The sequence below is a fragment of the Melanerpes formicivorus genome, unplaced genomic scaffold, assembly GCF_026170545.1.
Source record: "Melanerpes formicivorus ecotype bairdi unplaced genomic scaffold, bMelFor1.0.p_v2 SCAF_32, whole genome shotgun sequence".
In the NCBI taxonomy this organism is placed as follows: Eukaryota; Metazoa; Chordata; class Aves; order Piciformes; family Picidae; genus Melanerpes; species Melanerpes formicivorus.
This window is the reverse complement of record NW_027142384.1, coordinates 1108116-1125440: the sequence shown is the minus strand read 5'-3', so window position 1 is coordinate 1125440 and position 17325 is coordinate 1108116.

Genomic DNA, 17325 nt, shown 5'->3' with positions numbered 1-17325 from the left:
TCTGCACAAACAAAGCAAAGCAGGACTTGGCAGAAACACCAGTGAGGTGCTTGGTGAGGGAAGCCTGGTCTTTGGGAAACCAATGCTTAATCCTGCTCAGCCCAGAAATGTTCCTACTTTGCAGTGCCATGGCAACCACTCCCATGCTAACTAGCAGCCCTTCATTGCAGAAACTCTTTTCCTGTTAAAAGCAGAAGCCAAATTTACTGCTGTACTCAGTGATATGACCAGGGTGTGCTGCTGTGCCTGATATGCTTGGGCCATTGCACTGGGAAGCAGCTCTCTGATCATGAGAAGTGGATGCATTTTGTGTTAATTCTCCTTGTTGCCTCACATTGCTCTCCTCAGTGCTGGGAAGTTTCGCAACAGCAGAAGCCTTGCCTCAGCAGGGGCTCTGGGATCAAGTGAAGCTGCTCACAGCTGGGTCATCTGAGCATCTACCTCAGGTTTCAGAACTGTTTGGAAGCTTAGTTGGATGAAGGTCCCCTCAACTGCTGTGATTCCTATCTCCTGTCTGCCCTTTTTGGTTATGTTAAAAGATATGGTTAAAAAAGATCCTGTGGGTCAAGGCCTCATGAAATTTCCCCCTGCAGCTATGGGAATGCTTCACTTTGGGCTTTTGTTGTTGGGTGTAATTTTTTCCTCAACGTCTGCTGGTTCTGGGGTTGGCATCAAGTCAAACACTGTTCACTGAAGTCAACCTTTAGCTGGAATCAAGTACATTTATTCATCACTTTTCATCTGGTGCAGACAGGTGTGTGTTGCTCCCCTGAAGTAATGCTGCTGGTTTTGTATCCCTGCTGCCCCTCTCCTCCTGCAGCACCCCTGCCACACAGCTGTGTGGGTCTGTGACCCAGAACAGCCTCAGAGATGGGCTTTTAGCATCAGCTGGTTCAATGTGGATCTTTGCAGACATCTGGCTGTGTGAGCAGGGCTGGTTCATAGTTAACCTGCTTCTTGTTCCTGGGGACAAATTCATGACAACATTTACACTCCAGGCAGCACAGAGGGAATGGGGCAGGGCAAATGCAGAGTCATAATAAAAGGGATTTCTTTCTTCATTCTTCAAGTAGTAGTTCAGCTGTGCAAACCCATGATGCTTCTTGGCTGCTGCTTTTCTGCATTCATGGTGGCAGTTGCCCATGGGGCTCATTAAAACCACAATGTTTGCCACTGTGGTTGGCTTGGAAAAATGGCCACATCTCTCTTGAGAAGCAGCATGGAGAAAAGCAGTGTGTGCTCGCTTTAGGCTGTGGCTAGAGAAAGCCCTAGAGCAAAGTGAGAAATGAAGGGATGTCAGTTGCAGAGAAGATGAGGACGTGGAGGCAAGAAGTGAAGGTCTGCTTAGAATAGGACATGGCCAGAGCTTTTGGCATACCCAGACTCACAGGGTTGCAGGAGTGGCCAGCTTGGTCACACTTGGTTTATCTGGTGCTTCTTACAAGCTCTATGTATCTTATACACTGATCTGTGCCCAGACAGCAAAAGGGACCTATGAGACACAGCAGCCCAGCTGCAGACTATCAGCTTGGTCTGGACTTTGAGTCATCAGAAGGTGTTCAATGAATGCAGACTGTCCTCAGCATGGAGAATGAAAATCCCAGCAAAACCATAGCTGAGTGGGTGTCCCTGCCAGAGACAGGTCCTGGCTTGGCTGCATGCTTTTGCACTAGAGTAGCTCTTGGCTGGCCACCCACAGAAGAAAGGCTGCTGCATTGCAGTGTGCACAGAGCGAGTGGCAGTAAGGCTGAACTGCACCCTGTTGTGGTGGCACTGTGGTGTATGACACCTCTGTCGTGGTACGTCTCCACTTTCAGTTTCCCCCCAACTGTCTTAGGCATTGTGCTCTAGCCCAAGAAGGTTTGTCTGAGGAAGGCATTGAGAACTGGGAGAAAGGGAGGCACTTTTCTTGCCCTTGGGCTGATGGACAAGTCAGCTTCAGCTACACCGTTTCTCAGCTTGTCCAGAGTGGATCTCAGGGTGTAAGAAGGAAGGGCTTTTTAAGAGCCCCAATTTTCCCCATTTTAAGGGTCCTACTGTGCTGTGTGGAGAGGCTGTGCTCTAGGAGCTTGGTCTTCAAGGGCCACCAAAGTGGGAGGAGGCAAAAGCAAGTACAGGAGTCCTGGCAGGGCTTGAAAACATCATGAGAGAATTACATTTGCTCAGTGAGAAGGAAGAGCTGGCAGGGAATTTTTCTCCTCTCCTTGCATCTGTCCAGTGCTGAGCAAACATCAACTAATCTTCCTGACACTTCCATAAGACAAGGAGGCGTTACAGTGCCATCATGGCGAGTGCAGTAGAAACCACTGCTGTAATGCATGCTGCATAAAAACACTACTCAGGCAGACTCAGCCTTGACAACTGCAAGTATGGCCCGTCAGGAGCTGGGCTGAGCTCTGTTTCCCACAGCAGGTTGGGGACGGACTTCAGAAGGGAACCCAGACATCCTGTTTTGCAGCCTCTCACTCTCACTTCTGGACTACAACAAGCACAATCAGCCAGGGGAGTAATTTGCCAATGGAAGCTGTAGCAATGGAGAAATAATTCAAAAGCTGACCTGGGCTCCTGCTTTGGAACAGGAAAACGACAACAGTAAACCCCACAATATTTTCTTAATGATTTAAAAGCACCTTTCCATTTCCAAACCATCAGGATCATTCTCTTGGCTCATTTTTCTTAGGTTCACTTCTAGTCAGTTTTTGCTCAGCAGACATGAAAATGTGGAAGCCAGTTTATCAGCCAGAGCAGACACACAACGTGGAGTGGAGAATATTCGTTCACATCAGCAAATACTTAAAGGTTTGCTGCCAAAGGTGCAAGAGCTTGTTCTTGCTGCTCATGCAAGAACTTATTTAGTAAGTACCAAGAGTCATCTGTCATCTCATTCTCAGATGAGATCTGTGGTGCAGGGAGGGAGAGCAGGTCTATCAGACCTGAGGTTACTTTGATTCACCCATTGCTGAATTTAGTAGGAGCTGGTGTCCCCCTGTATATACCTTGTGGGTTTCTTGTAGGTCCCTTGCATTGCCAGAAGGTTAAAGAAAGTGATGATTCCCCTCTGTTTGGAGCATTGTGATCAATTTTAGGTCCCCTGTACTAGAGAGAAACCAATAAAATGGACCAAGTCCAGCAGAGAGCTCAAGATATAAGAAAAGGCCAAGGGAAATGAGTTTGACCAGCATTGGAAAGAAGATGCTCATGGGAATGTAATTGCTGTCTTCTGCTATTTAAGGGGAGTGATAGAAATGAGAGTCAGTCTCTTCTTCAAGGTGCACTGTGAAAGCATGAGACAACAAACAGAAGTTGTGGTGGTAGGAAATGACATTGGGGCAACATAGTAGTGTATGTTATGAGACATTCTAGGGAGGGAACTGAGTAAATTTTAAACCCAAACCTAACCAAAACCTGTTGTCACTGATTGCATTGAGACCTACATGCTCACAAGCTGCTGCTGTACTTGCCAGTTTGGCCCCAGGCAGTTATATTCAAGTTGTCTGCCCAGGGTTCCCTGCAAAGCCATGAAGGACAAAAGATTCCAACTGTTGAATCTCTTCATCCTATTCCATGTCCATGAGTCACCAGGATTTACTTGCTTTTGCTTCCTGTCCCAGGTGTCCTGATATAATACATGGAGATGTGCTGGGATCTTACTTGTTCTGCTAGGTGCCATTAGCGAGTGCTGTTTCTGTAGCTCTTCTCCTGCCATTTGTCCCTTCTTGTATGCCCACACAAAACATCCCCATTCACACCACTCCAAATGTTCCTGTTATGGTGCCATGCACAGCAAAGGAGACATTTTCATTCTGAGAACAAGAAAATACTGGGACAGGTGCACGGGGATGATGTGCTGTCTCCACAGCTGGAGATACTCAGAAGTCATCAGGGTAAGATCCTGATCAAACTTTGAAGATAACCCTTTTTAGAGCAGGATAGTGGACTGGAGGTGCCCAGAAGTCCTTTCAGAGCTAAGTTATTCTGTGGTTGTCAGCACAGGAAGAAGATATTTGTTTTGACAAGAGAGGAAAGGAAAGACAAGGGGGAAGCAATGACTTCAGTCCTTCATTAACCATACTTGGAATCATCATCAGCTGTTTTATGTGGCATTACTAACTGCTGGCTGCAGGAGAAACTGTGCATTTTTCTTTTTCAAGGGTCACAAGAATAGGTTTGTGGTGCTTAACACACATATCCTGCCTCCTTCACAGGACTTCAGAGGCCAACATGGAGACAGATCTGTATTCCAGTTTTTGCCAGAACTGGAGGCATAAGAGAACAGCCAGCTTGCCCAGCTCTTCAATGAAGCACTGGCAGAAGCCAGACTCTGGTCTCCCTGCCCTCTGCATCTCCAGCCTTGTTATTTGCTATGATAGTCCTGTGCCAGCCTGCAGACGTGGTCCTCTCTGGGTCCTTCTTCTGCTCACAGCCTCACTGTGTTCATCAGGGTCTCAGAGCAGGTCCAGCTGTGGCTGCAGGTGGGCAGAGATAGTCCCCACATGGGGTGGGAATGCTCTCTATCTCCTGTCCTTTTCTACAGTCTGCTGTGTGTTTGAGGGTGAGAATCCTCCAGCTTTTCCAGAGACTGATCCTCTCCCTTGGTGTTTGGGGGTGGGGTGTCAGAGGGACTGTGGCCCCATGACACTTTGCTCATACCTTATGATCTCAAACACCTTGCTCTGCTCACACATTCGTTTTCACAGCACGTCTAGGACAGATATTTCTTTGGGCTTCTGAAAGCCCTGGGTTGGTAGAGTAAAAAAGATTGGGCAGGGGTAGTTACACACATGTACAGTGACAGCATAAAGGGATTTCCTAGCCACTTAGGAGACCTGTCTGAAAGCCAAACTCAAGCAAAAAAGCACTACTTGAATTCAGCTTCCTCAAAGAGCTTGAGGATATGGTAGCTAGGCAGGATGGACCCTGCCCCAGCTCAGGCACCCAGATTTGTTCAGACACCCTCCCAGCCTGTCCCACAGCCCCAGCTGAGTTTTCAGTTTGCAGCAGTGATTTATCTCCCACCTGCCTCAGAAAGTTTTAGTCATCACCAGCTGCTGAATAACCCTCTTGTCTGAATTCCCCTGAAGGCCCAAAAAGCCTCTCTGCTTATCTAACGCTCATTTGACCGGATAATTTGAAGGCAGGTTGCAAGCTCTGTGGAAGTGACCTGCTTTAAGTCAGTTCAGCTTTTCAATCCCCTTTGATGCAACATCAGCAGTTTCCCTTGTATTTTTCCTTCTGCCCTGTGCAGGCTCTGACATTTTCACTGTCCCAACATCATGTTTATCCTGCTCAGACTCAAGAGGATGGAGAGGTGCCCCTAGTTCTCATCACAGCTTGTGTGTTACCTTCCTAGACACCTGGATACATAACCACAGGGGATCATTTGCAAAGTCTAATTGATTTGAAAAGTTTTTTTTTGTTTGTTTGTTTTTTTTTAATGTCTTATCCTGGGCTCTTTGAAAGTGACTTCCTAGAGCAGGTCTGTCCTTTGAGTGCATTACTAGCAGCTTGTTCCTCCACTTTCTCTTCTTTGAGCATATTGACAAACCCAGCTGCTGTTTTCTGTTTTGCTGGTGGGGTTAGGTTGCTTTCTCGCCTGCTGAGGAGATAAGCTGCAGCCTTCCCATGGGCAAAGCACAACAGGTATTTAGTTCCAGTGCTAATGCTTTCCAACAAAAACTTTATTTTCTGCAACCAAGCTCGTGGCTGGCTTTGAAATACGCTTTCAATGAGTCTATTCACCACACAACCACCCCCACGAACGTATGTAAAAAATTAGTCAGATGATTGCCTTGTGTTTACTCTCCTCCTCTCAGCATGTGCCCAGCTTCCCCTGAAAGTACTGACTGAAAGTGGCAACATCGTCTTGAGCCTCTAAAATGACTGTCTGGGCTTTCTGGATATTTTCAAGGCCAGATCCTGCATTAGCTGATGAATATCACAGTCAATAGCTAAGGATATTGATTTCTGATATAGTAGAGAGAAAAAGCTGATATTGCCTTGCTTTCTCTTGGTGTGCTTTTCTCCCTTCACTGTTCCATACTGTGAAATCTCTTACACATTTCAGTCAAGTCTGGTGAAGCACCAGAGATTGTAGATATTGAAATTCCTACCACTTTTACAAATATTGATTGCTGGATAGGCAAATAGGGGTTTACAAGGGTTTGCTAGGTCCCCAAGTGTTTTAGGTCTTCTACCATGTTGTCTTTGGCCTGTAGTTCTTCAATCTGTAAGTCCTGGATTGGGTGAACTCATGTAGCACCAAAACTGTGCTATTACAGGAGGATGGCTTTGTAGCCTGGATCATGTTGGTGATAGGAGATAGAACTAGAGCAATATCCTCCAGCCTTGGTACTATTCTCTGTCCTGGTTGTATCAGGTCCTTTTGCTACTCATGAGAGCCACCTGCAGCTTCAGAGGCAAGGATTTAGGAAATTTTCTGGTGGAAAGTATTGAAGTTGGATGGGTTGTGGTAGTAGAATATTGCATTGTTTTACCCTTGAAACCTAAGAGACCTGAATTGAAGCCAGAGAAATGTCAGTGAAGGAAGACATGTGACTTTTAGATCACAAGTGGATCAGCCTGAATGTAAGGTGAGGCCTTCTGAGAGATAAAGATTTGAACAAAATCCATCTAGTTTCAAGTTGTTTCTCCACAGGGAAGATGGTCCCTTTAGGAAGCCCAGACACATGAGCAAATCACAGCTGTGTTGTGTGTCAGGAGTCTTCTGTTTCTGCCCCTGGTGGGAATTCTTTGGGGATACTCACCTCCTGCCCCTCTTTCCCTGTCCCATTTCTTCCTTTCTCCATCTCTCCCTCTTTGTGCTTGCTTCCCTTCCCTTACCAGCTCACAACTCTGTCCCAAGCTGTCTTGCAGACTCTGACCACCTCTCTAGTGACATTGTTGTCATGGCCTCCTCCTCTTTGCCTCCCATTTTCCTTCTTCCATTATCATGTTACCTTCTGTTCTCCTAGAGGAACTCTGCCAAAAATCCCCTCTCTGTGCTGTTTGCTTGCCAGGTCTGAGCAGGAAAATACTGTTTCCTGCTATTTCATTAGCAGCAGTCAGGAAGGTCTCTCCTGCTGAGGAGAGGCACTTCAGTGAATTACATCTCTCACTCAGCTGCCTTAGAGGAGATTGCATGTGCTAAATCCAGTCCTTTCTCTCCCTTATTTTCCTCCTGCAGATGCATTATGAGAGGCAATAAGAACAGAGATGTAAGGCCTGTCCCAAACTCGGATGGGTATCATCAGGGCCTCTACACAGCTTGGCCTTATCTCTCCTGAGGACAGTATATGTGTGCTAATCTGAACCACAAACTCAAGGGGAAGCTCCAGGTGAGGGCAAGAGGTCTTTCCTGTGAGGCAACAAATTGGGTTGGAGCCCAGGCTTTCCCAGGGGCTCTTGTTAGCAGCACAGCAAAGATCTTTTGTAACAGGTTAGTTAATACACTTGACAGGTTTATAACTGGATATGCTCTTTGGGACATGTATGTCCCCTTGATATCGTTGTTGCTCAGACAGCTGCTATCTGTACCTCTTGACTGATCAAGAGGTGTTGGCAGTGGTGCCCATTGCCCTATCTGTTCACAGAACTGAGGCAGAGAAGCAGCTAGAGTGTTGCAGGTTGTGGCAGATTCACCCCTCATAGTTGAGAGAAACAGGCATGACTAGGATGTCTGATCCCAGGTGTGGTCTCCCCATGGATGCCACAGAATCTAGATGACAAGCTCATTCACACTTGCTCCTGTCTGTAGTGACCTTAAGATTCATGCAGCAATTGCCCGAATTTGCAGATCTCATCGCAGCTTAGGATAAACTAGGACCTAAGGGACTCTCTGTCAGCAAAAGCAGCAGAACTATTAGTCCCTAGGGGAGCTTGGCTGAGCAGGGCAATCATAGAATTATTTGGTTTGTAAAAGACTTCTAAGGTCAGCAAACCCAACCATCAACCTAAGACCACCATGACCATTAAACCATGGCCAGAAGTGTCGTGTCTGTATGTTTCTTGAACACCTCCAGGGACAGTGACTCTACTGTCTCCCTAGGCAGCCTGCTCCAATGCCTGACCACTCTATCAGTAAAGAAATTTTTCCCAATATCCAATCTAAACTTTCCCAGTACAGTTGCAGTCCATTTCCTCTTGTCCTGTCACCTGGTTCTGGGGAGAAGAGACTGACCCCACCTCACTCCAACCTCCTTTGTACTAGTTACAGAGAGCAATCAGGTTTCCCCTCATCCTCCTCTTCTCCAGACTGAACAATCCCAGTTCCATCAAATGCTTCTCATAAGACTTGTTCTCTAGACCTTACATCAGCTTTGTTGCCCTCCTCTGGGGCAATGTCTTAGTTCTTCAAAGTTTGGCAAGCCTTAGGTGCATGTCTTTGGGAGTTCTGCACTTTCAGGTCTTTCAGCCAGAGTCTTGCTCTGATCCTTTGCACATAGAATGATTGTGCTTTATTAGGAAGGACGGGGCCTGTGTGACTTCATAAGCACAATGCCTCACGTGCTGGGGACCATGACTCATGAGCTGAAGAGCCTTGGTGCACTCCTTCAAACACTCGGAGATGAAGTTAGAAATAAACAAAAGAAAATGGCAAGAAGGGAAGAGTCATTTGATGGCTAAAATTCTATTTCCAAGTCAGTCAGGAGATGCAGTCCAGCTACCTTCCCTCTTTCCCACTTGATGTGTGCTTATGCACTGAGACCAGAGCATTTTGTTTAATGGAAGGGATTGCTTTTGCTAGATGAATGTTTCAGATTATGTAATTGCCCTTGTAAAGAAGCACAGAGGAGAATTTTTGTGATATTGCTGGCTCTTATGCAAGACTACTGCCAGTGTTTACTCTGCAGAGATGTGATTCTCCTCTGTCATTTGGGCAGAAAATGATGCTTTAATCTTTTAAGACATTTATGAAACATTGGATTATATCAGGATCAGCGTGCTATCATCTGTAAGAAATTTACTGGCTGATTGGTTTGCACAGAACTTTTCAAGGCAGGTCTTGTATTTAAACTTTGCATTTCTCTGCTGGAAAATCAACAGATATCAAGCTCTAAGAGTCTTGTATAAAGTATGAGGTCCTAGTTTTCAGTAATTACTATCAGTGAAAAGTTGGGCTTGTGCATCTGTCAAGAATAGAAGCTGTATGGATGAGCGCTGGTCTCCTAGATACATTTTCATCATATTTCTCAGCTAGCAGGAATTAAACAGAGCTGAATTGCACAGTGATGCTGAGGGGTCATCCTGAGTCTTAACTGTTCCCTGGAGGGCTGTGAGATGATTTAATGACACAAGTTTAGTGTTCTGAGTATTGACTGGAGCAATGACTTAAGAGCTAAATTAGGAACATAAGAAGGTATAGGAGACCGACCCAATTCCAGCTAAGCTTGCTGTACTCTTCTGGCAGGTGCCAAAAGTATTGTTCAAAATTGAGAAAATTATCCTACTTGTCTTTGCTTTTTTCTTTCACTCCTTAGATGACCTGGAATCACAGAAGGTTTCTGGGTTATACCTTTGAATTCTTAGTACAGTGCAGGAGAGCAGCTGGGTTGAAAAGCCTGGTTTTCAGCCTCACTTTGTTTGTGGCTTCCCACATTTTCCAGTGTTGGTGCAGCCCATCAGACAGTGATGTCAGCCAGCTGAAACAGGCTTGTGCCTCTGCATGAGCCCCAGCATGCAAATGACTCTATGAACCACAGCCTTCACCACTTCCTGACTCCAAACAGGCTCTCTTATTGCTTTCAGTTACATCTAACACAGTCATTGAGGCACTGGCTCAAGCTGACAGGTTCTGCTGGAGAACTGGTGTCCATTTAGCTGTTTTTTACATGGCTGGGTAGAAAATGGTCACTGTGGGAAGTAAAGTAAATGCTTGCTTGCACAGGGATAAGTAGAATTCAAATCTTGAGGGTATCACAATAATGCCATAAAATTGCTGCTCTCTTTAAAAAACACTCCTTTGAGTGTACTTGCAATTATGTGCTCACAAGTGTCAGATATATGCAGTATTGGACACAAATAATAATCTTCTTGCCATTTCCCTTACTGAAGCAGAATGTTGGCCCAACCTACCAAACACTGACCTTTTTAGGAAGTCCAGCCCTGAGATTCCCAAACTTTTTCAGCCCTACAGAATAAGACAGCAAAGCTTTTTACAAACTGGAGTTAAAAGGCAATACCTGGTATCCCTCATAAATCTGATTACAGTCCCTGCACTGAGAACTCCTCTGCAAAGCAAATGCCCATTTTATGCTGGGAGGAACATGAGAAGAGCCAAATATGCATGTGTGCACAGCTGGACTATCCTTTGTAAGACACTGACAACACTTTGTAGCTGTATCAATCTCTACCTACACAAAACTCCAAATTTATTTCTTGCTTTTCACCAGATGTTTGCAAATCATCAACCAGCAGCTAAAGGTTCCCCTCTCCACTTCTTTGCACTCCAATAACCCAGCAATGGATCCACTTGTTCTAGTTCTTTCTTTTACAGGCAGAGACTTGGCAGACCTGGGGCCAAACAAAGTTGTGGACCTGGATGTTCTCAAAGACAGTTTAAAGTGAGAGTTCTCAGGACTGGTTCAGGCATGATTGGTCTTGTCTTGGGGCAGAAGGAAGGACGAGGTCACCTCTTCATGTCCTTTCCAATCCTGCTCTCAGCGGTTTGGAGATCCACCCAGTTACTTTGGAAACAAGGCCCTCCCATCTGTGACACACAGCTCTTAGTCTTCCTGTTTATCTCTTGCCGATGCCCCTTTTCCCACAGTGTTTACAGTGCCTGGGGCTCTCGGGCTGTGAGCAGAAGATTTAGTGAGTTACACACACAGAGCTACTTTAACTGCATCAGTGGCACACGTTGAGAAGAGATCCCTAGACCAAGTCCTGCTGCCGGTTCTTGCTTCTGCACAATATGTGGACAGGTTAACATTGTATCAGCTCTCTGCCCCATCAACTCTTTGTACTACCAGTTACTATCTCTCCTGCAAAGCTCTCCTAAGAACACAAGCCCAGAGGCTCACCCATCAGAAATGTGAATACTCCATATGCACTGAGGATGCACAGGGGTCCTGCTGACCCCAGATGAGGTACCAGAATGCCCACTGCCACCCTTGGAGGCTCAGAGAGAGTATCAGCATTGAGACACAGAGATTGTGTTTGTTAGCTGGTCACCAGGTAACAGCCAGGGCTCCCTGGGTGTGACATGGAGTCTTGCCACAGGTGGGAAGGAGTTAATTTCCCCTTGGGTGGGGAAGGCAGGGAACAGGGTGTGGGTCAATTAGGCACATAGTGTGATGCACAGGAATGGCATTACCTGGGAGATTTATTGCTGGACATGGACTCAGCAGCAGTTTGAAACCCCCTCCAAGTGACCCAGCCTTCCAGTATGACACCACCACAGCATAGGACAAGTCCCCAGGTCAGCCTGTGTTTGGTTGCAGAAGAAGTAGGGGCAAGCTGGAAGTCCTGGAGTGGGACACCTTCCCAGGCACTGAGGTCCTGGGAACAGAGTGCCTCTCCCACCTTGACTTTACCCCAATGTAAATGATTAAACAGGGTGCTGAATGTAAGAATCCTTTGGGTCACAGGAAGGAAATCAGGGATTCCACATAACAAGTGTCACCAATGTTAACAGGGAGCAGCTTTGTTTTTCATACCCTCCTGTACCACTCATGGTCCCATGGAGATGTATCTATCCATGGTATGGGCAGACCAGCTGGGGAGAGGGAGTCTGCCCTATGAGATGAAGCTAATGGAGGACCTGGATGCAGAAAAAAGTCATGGCATGCTGGAATGAGGAGCCAGATTGGTTGTGTAGCCATAAGCCAGGGTTCAAAGTCATCATCATCAGAAAGCCCATAAGGGAAGGTAACTGTAGTAGCAGTGAGTTACCTGTTGTTATCTGAATGACTCATAAATAAATACTGATCATGTGTTTTCTTGGCAAAAGCCTTGTTCAGAAGCAGGAAGGTTGTTACCAGAATCTACGATCAGAAGTAAGAGCAGACTATGATTCAGGTTGGAGCAGACTCTGGAAGATCTCTAGTACAACCTGCTACTTACCTGAGATAAAGACGAGTCCCTTTTCTCATGTGCCATTTCTGGAGAGCAGAGAGTGGCCTGCACAACCAGCACTGGTTTCTGCAAAGTTGCTGGCTGGTAGGTGGTGAGTTACTGTCACCACATGCAGCTGGACTGTCTTCTCATCCACAGAGGCTGCAGGTTTCCAGGATGGGTTGAAGTCTGTAAATATACTCAAAATATATATGTAGTGTTTGCCTCATCTTGAGATCTTACATCCAAACATGAGATTCACATAGGAGCGCAGCACACTAAGTTGCATCAGGTGCTGAGCATTGTGTCTTTACCACAAAACAAAACTCTTATGGTATTAGTGCTATAAGTGACGTCCATCAGCCATGTGCACAGCTCTGGAATCCTCTTATCATGGAAGATGGCATATGAAAGCACACAGTTGTAGAGAGTGAGCCATAACATCTCCATATAAGTGTTGGGGAGATGCTTGATGAAGAGATTCAGCAGATTTCAGTCAGAGGTTCTTCCAGGCATCTCAAATAACATGTGGTGCTGATGTTTAGGCAAGTGGGTTAGCTGTACATTCTGTCAGTTAATTGCTTATTAGTCTCCACTGACAGTGCTGATTAGCTCCTTAGTGGCTGTAATATGAGATCAGGTACCTAATGCCCATGGAGACACCTACAATTAAGCACTGTAGCCTGCAGCTGCCTCCTGTCCCCAGTGGCTTTCCAAATGCCTGCTTGAAGGTCATGTGGGAAGGTTGTGGTTGGATAGGGAACGCCTCTGAATATCCTAACTCCCTGACTTGAGCACTCATGCAAAGGTGCTGACACTGATGCCACAGGTCACCACCTCCTTCATCTCCATTTCACCATCTCTCCAAGCTGCCTCTTAGCTTGCACTCTGAGGCTCAGGCCATCATGGTCCATTTGGCCCATAGAAAGCCTGGAACAGGGATGTCCTCACCCATGACCAGCTTTAGAGTTACAGATCAATGACAACAGCATATAACAAGAGCAATACTGCTATTATTCTTTTAATGGCCAGAAGACTAGCAACTGCTACTATTATTAATAACAATGGCAGTAAAAGTAGGCATTAATATCTACTGGTAGTTACTGTTACCATGTGAACTTCTTGTAGTTCAAGGCCAAATGCAAGGTTCTGCACATGGGTTAGGGCAAACCCAAGCACAAATACAGGCAGAACAATGAGTGGACTGAAAGCAAGCATGTGGAGAAGGATTTGGAGGTGCTGGTTAACAAGAAGTCCAACGTGACCCAGCAATGTGTGCTTGCAGACCAGAAAGCCAAACATATCCTGGGCTGCATCAAAAGAATTCTGTCCGGCAGGTTGACAGAAGTGATTTTCCTCCTCTGTTCTGCTCTTGTGAGACCCCATGTACAGTTTTGTGTCCAGCTCTGTGGCCCCAACATAAGAAGGACATGGACTTCTTGGAGTGAGTCCAGAGGAGGGCCACAAAGATGATCAGAGGACTAGAGCATCTCTTTTATGAAGAGAGGATGAGAGTGCTGGGGTTGTTCAGTCTGGAGAAAAGGGGGCTCAAGGGAGACATTATTGTTCTCCAAAATTACTTGAAAGGAGTGAGGTGGGTGTTGGTCTCTTTTCCCAAATAACAAGCAGTAGGGCAAGAGGAAATGGCCTCAAATTGCAGCAGGGGAGGTTTAGGTTGGACATTAGGAAAAATGTCTCTTCTGGAACAGGCTGGCCATGGAAGTAGTTGAGTCACTGTCCCTGGAGGTATTTAAAAGTCTTGTGGATGTGTGTGGTGGATTGAAATTTTCCCCTCCCCCAGCCTAAATTTTGCCAGACCAACTCAGTTAGAAGCAAATGAAAGTTGCATTTACAAGCAAAACTACACCCTCCAATGGAATGCAATGAATATGTACAAAATATACAGTATTTACAATATTATACAGATATTTACAATTAGCAAACAACACAAAAATCCCCCTGGTCAGAGACCAGGGAAGCTGTTCCACTGCCCTCCCTCCCCCTGTCCCAAGAGAGAAAGGAGCAGAAGGAAAGCAGGGGTTTGACTTAACTAAACCAACACAGCCAGGGTCAGCTGAAAAGCAGGTTAATTTCTCCCGAGTGAGCAAGCAGAGAAGAGATCAGAAAAGAGAAAAAAATGTTTTGGTGCAGCCAATCTTCTAGCAGATATTTCTCCAATTAATTTGTTTAGAATAATCTTTTGTTTTTCTTTTTACACCCAATAGTGATTTATTTATGTTTTTCTACTTTCCTGCTCAAAATCCGTGACTAGATTTTAAAGGCATAGCCTAAACCCACCACAATGTGGTACTTAGGATCATGGTTTAGTGGTGGATTTGGCAGTGCTGGGTTAATGATTGGACTCAATAATCTTAAAGTCTTTTCCAACCTAAATGATTCTATGTGGAAGGCTATCAGGGATGTGGTAACACAGGCAACTTCACCCACAGGGGAGGACAAGGGCTCTTTCTAAGTCTCCATTAGCAGGTGGGTCCTGCAGGTGCAGGGTAGCCAGTGCTGTGGCGGTATACCACCCTGCTTGATGTTCTGTCACCAGTAATTAATATCCCAGATGCTTTGGAAACTGAGCACTCAGGATTAATTTTTAATTGTTTGGGGATTATGCCAGCTCTGGGACTGTGTCATTGTAACACCAGCAATGTTGCAGCTGGCAATCTACTCTGCTGACTTCTGCCACTTGCTGTTTTATTTCCTGATTGGGCTTTGGGTAATGCTGTGGGAAGGACTTGATGTGGAGGAGAATAGTCTCAATTCTGGTTACCTTGATGGAGCTTGAGCACTCGTTATTACTAGGTTGCTTGCTAGCTGCAGCTAATTCATCGTTACAGCCTAAAGATGCTTTTAGCATGCTCCTAATGCACATGTGGCCTTGAGAGCTTGTGTTAGTAGCATCATGGGCTGCAAAACTGGCGGACATGGTATCTCCTCTGAAGTGGCACACATGAGGTCAGCAACTACCTCAGATGAAACACAGAAACTAGGTTTCAAAAAGAACAGAGGCTAGTTGGGCTATTGAGAAGTGGAAGAAATAGTACCATGTCAGGGCTGAGTGTGGCCTCAGGGCTGACAGGAGACAGCACGTTACAGATCTCCCTAGGATGGGGCAGAGAGAACTTGTGCTCTGCTGAATGGTGCTGGAGAGGAGGAAGGGAGGCTTACTGTTGTCTTAACCCTCCCTGAGATAGGTTCACACCAATGCACTACCAGCAAAGACAAACGATCCTCTAGCGATGGCTTTGTGTGAACACATAACTCTGGCTCAAAGTATGTTTCTTGGCTGATTACACCATAGTGGCTAAAACTTTACAGCTGTTTCTAGTGCAGGAATTTGAAGACCAATAGCCTGATTTTTGCTGATCCTGGAATATTTCCCACAGGATCTTGGGACTGTGCTTGAAATGTCTTGTATATACTTTGCTGCTGAGCACAGATGAACAAGCCTTCCATCAATCAGTCAGCAAATGTTCTCCTGTCCAGATAACTGAGCAGCACTGCTCCATGGGAATGCCATTCTCTTGTGTTTTCCCATATTTTATTTGCTTAATGGGAGGCACAGAATTGTGTGTTGATCCCAGATTTGCTGTCTGTAGGCCTGAAAGGACGAGGGAAAAGGTTCAGACCAGACTAGTTCAGCTGTGGTTTGTGTGTGCCGATTCCTGTGCAACAACATCTTTCTCCGTCATGAAGGGATTGTTGTGAGTGAAGTGATTTTGCATGTGTTGGGGAGTTGTAATGGAAATGTTGAGACTAGCAAGAATGGAGATTGGATGAAAATTCATGTAGAAGCACAACAAGTGACAAACACCAGAAGGACTGCAAAAATCGCAGGTGTAAATGGCTCCTAGATGAGCAAATGGGCAAGATTCCAGCACAACTACGTGCACTGTTTCATGACATCCAAGATGGGAGACAAAAGCCAGTAAGTAAACCCTGGTGACTCACAAAGGTAGGATGGGATGGAGAAATCCATCATGGCAGCTCCTCCAGGGGCGAAAAGGGTACATCCAAACCCAGCACACTGTCACAAACCTGGGAGAAACCCAAGAAATGTGCTGATAGTCATTGTCCCTTGTTCCTGGAGCAGAAAAAAAACTGTGGGGCAATGCAATGACCATGGCTTAAGCTATGACATTCAGTAAGATCCCAAGAGGGTGCTGTGGCAGGAATAAGCCTCATTCGATCTTTCTGTATCCAGTGAAAAGCTGTCCTTGGATGTAAAATTGCATGTGAAATTGCCTTTGCCTCTGAGTCATTCCTGAAATCTCTCCCATTGCTATTTGTCAGATACAATCACACCGCAAATAGCAAGCAGTGGCAGAAGCAGCAGCTGTGGCCCAGGGAATACACTGTAGACTTCAGGAAAATGGTGTCTGTAATGTACCCAACTGATGCAGAATTAATCAGGTTTGAAAAAAGAACACGGTTCTTGCACCCTGGGGGACTGTAGCTAAAAATTCCTGCCTGTGCGGATCTTCCCGTTGTGCTCCTTGACATAACTTCTAAGAGAAATAAATGAGTTTATCTCCCACATTGCCCGCAGACCTTTCACATGGAAATAGTGGGATTAAGGAGATTAAGATTTAGCTTCAACTTGGATAAAGAGCAACAAAGGAGAATGATTAACACTTGAAATGGTTCCCTGTCATTAGATCTGAAGTCCAGTCTCTGTGTATTGCCTCTAGTGAGAGGTTTTCTGTTGTGTTCATTGCTGTCACATCTGACCCCACAAGAGAGCGGGAGTATATCAAATGAATCCCTACACCAAAGCGGGTTGGTTCTAAAACCCCCATGGTCTGGACCACGAGGGATGTAGAAGGCATGAAAGAGAAAAAGAAGGCTGGTGAGGTTTGTGGGATGGCTGTAGGGAAGGCTTCTGTTGAGGAGAGCAGGTAATCAGGGAGAACATAGTGAAGGAGGCAGAGAGCAGAGGCTAAGAGTAAAGGTCTTGGTTTGAAGTGAGCTGGAAGGAGAAGAAGGTAGGAGGCCATAGGTTTGGAGAGGATCTGCCTTGGGATAGTAGGTCACAGGAGGAATTTGGTGTAAAGCCAGCTGCATCTTGGTATTGGTGGGCAAAACACAGGGACGAGAAGTGTCTACAGACCATGTGCCTGTTATGGATCTGGTCCAGACAGCAGATGAGTTTGGACAGAGGCAAAGGGTATGTCTGCAGTGATACATGTGAGAGGTATGTGTTAGGATACACATGGAAGACTCCAAAAGAATGTTTTCAGCGGCAGCAGCTGGGAGTCAAGT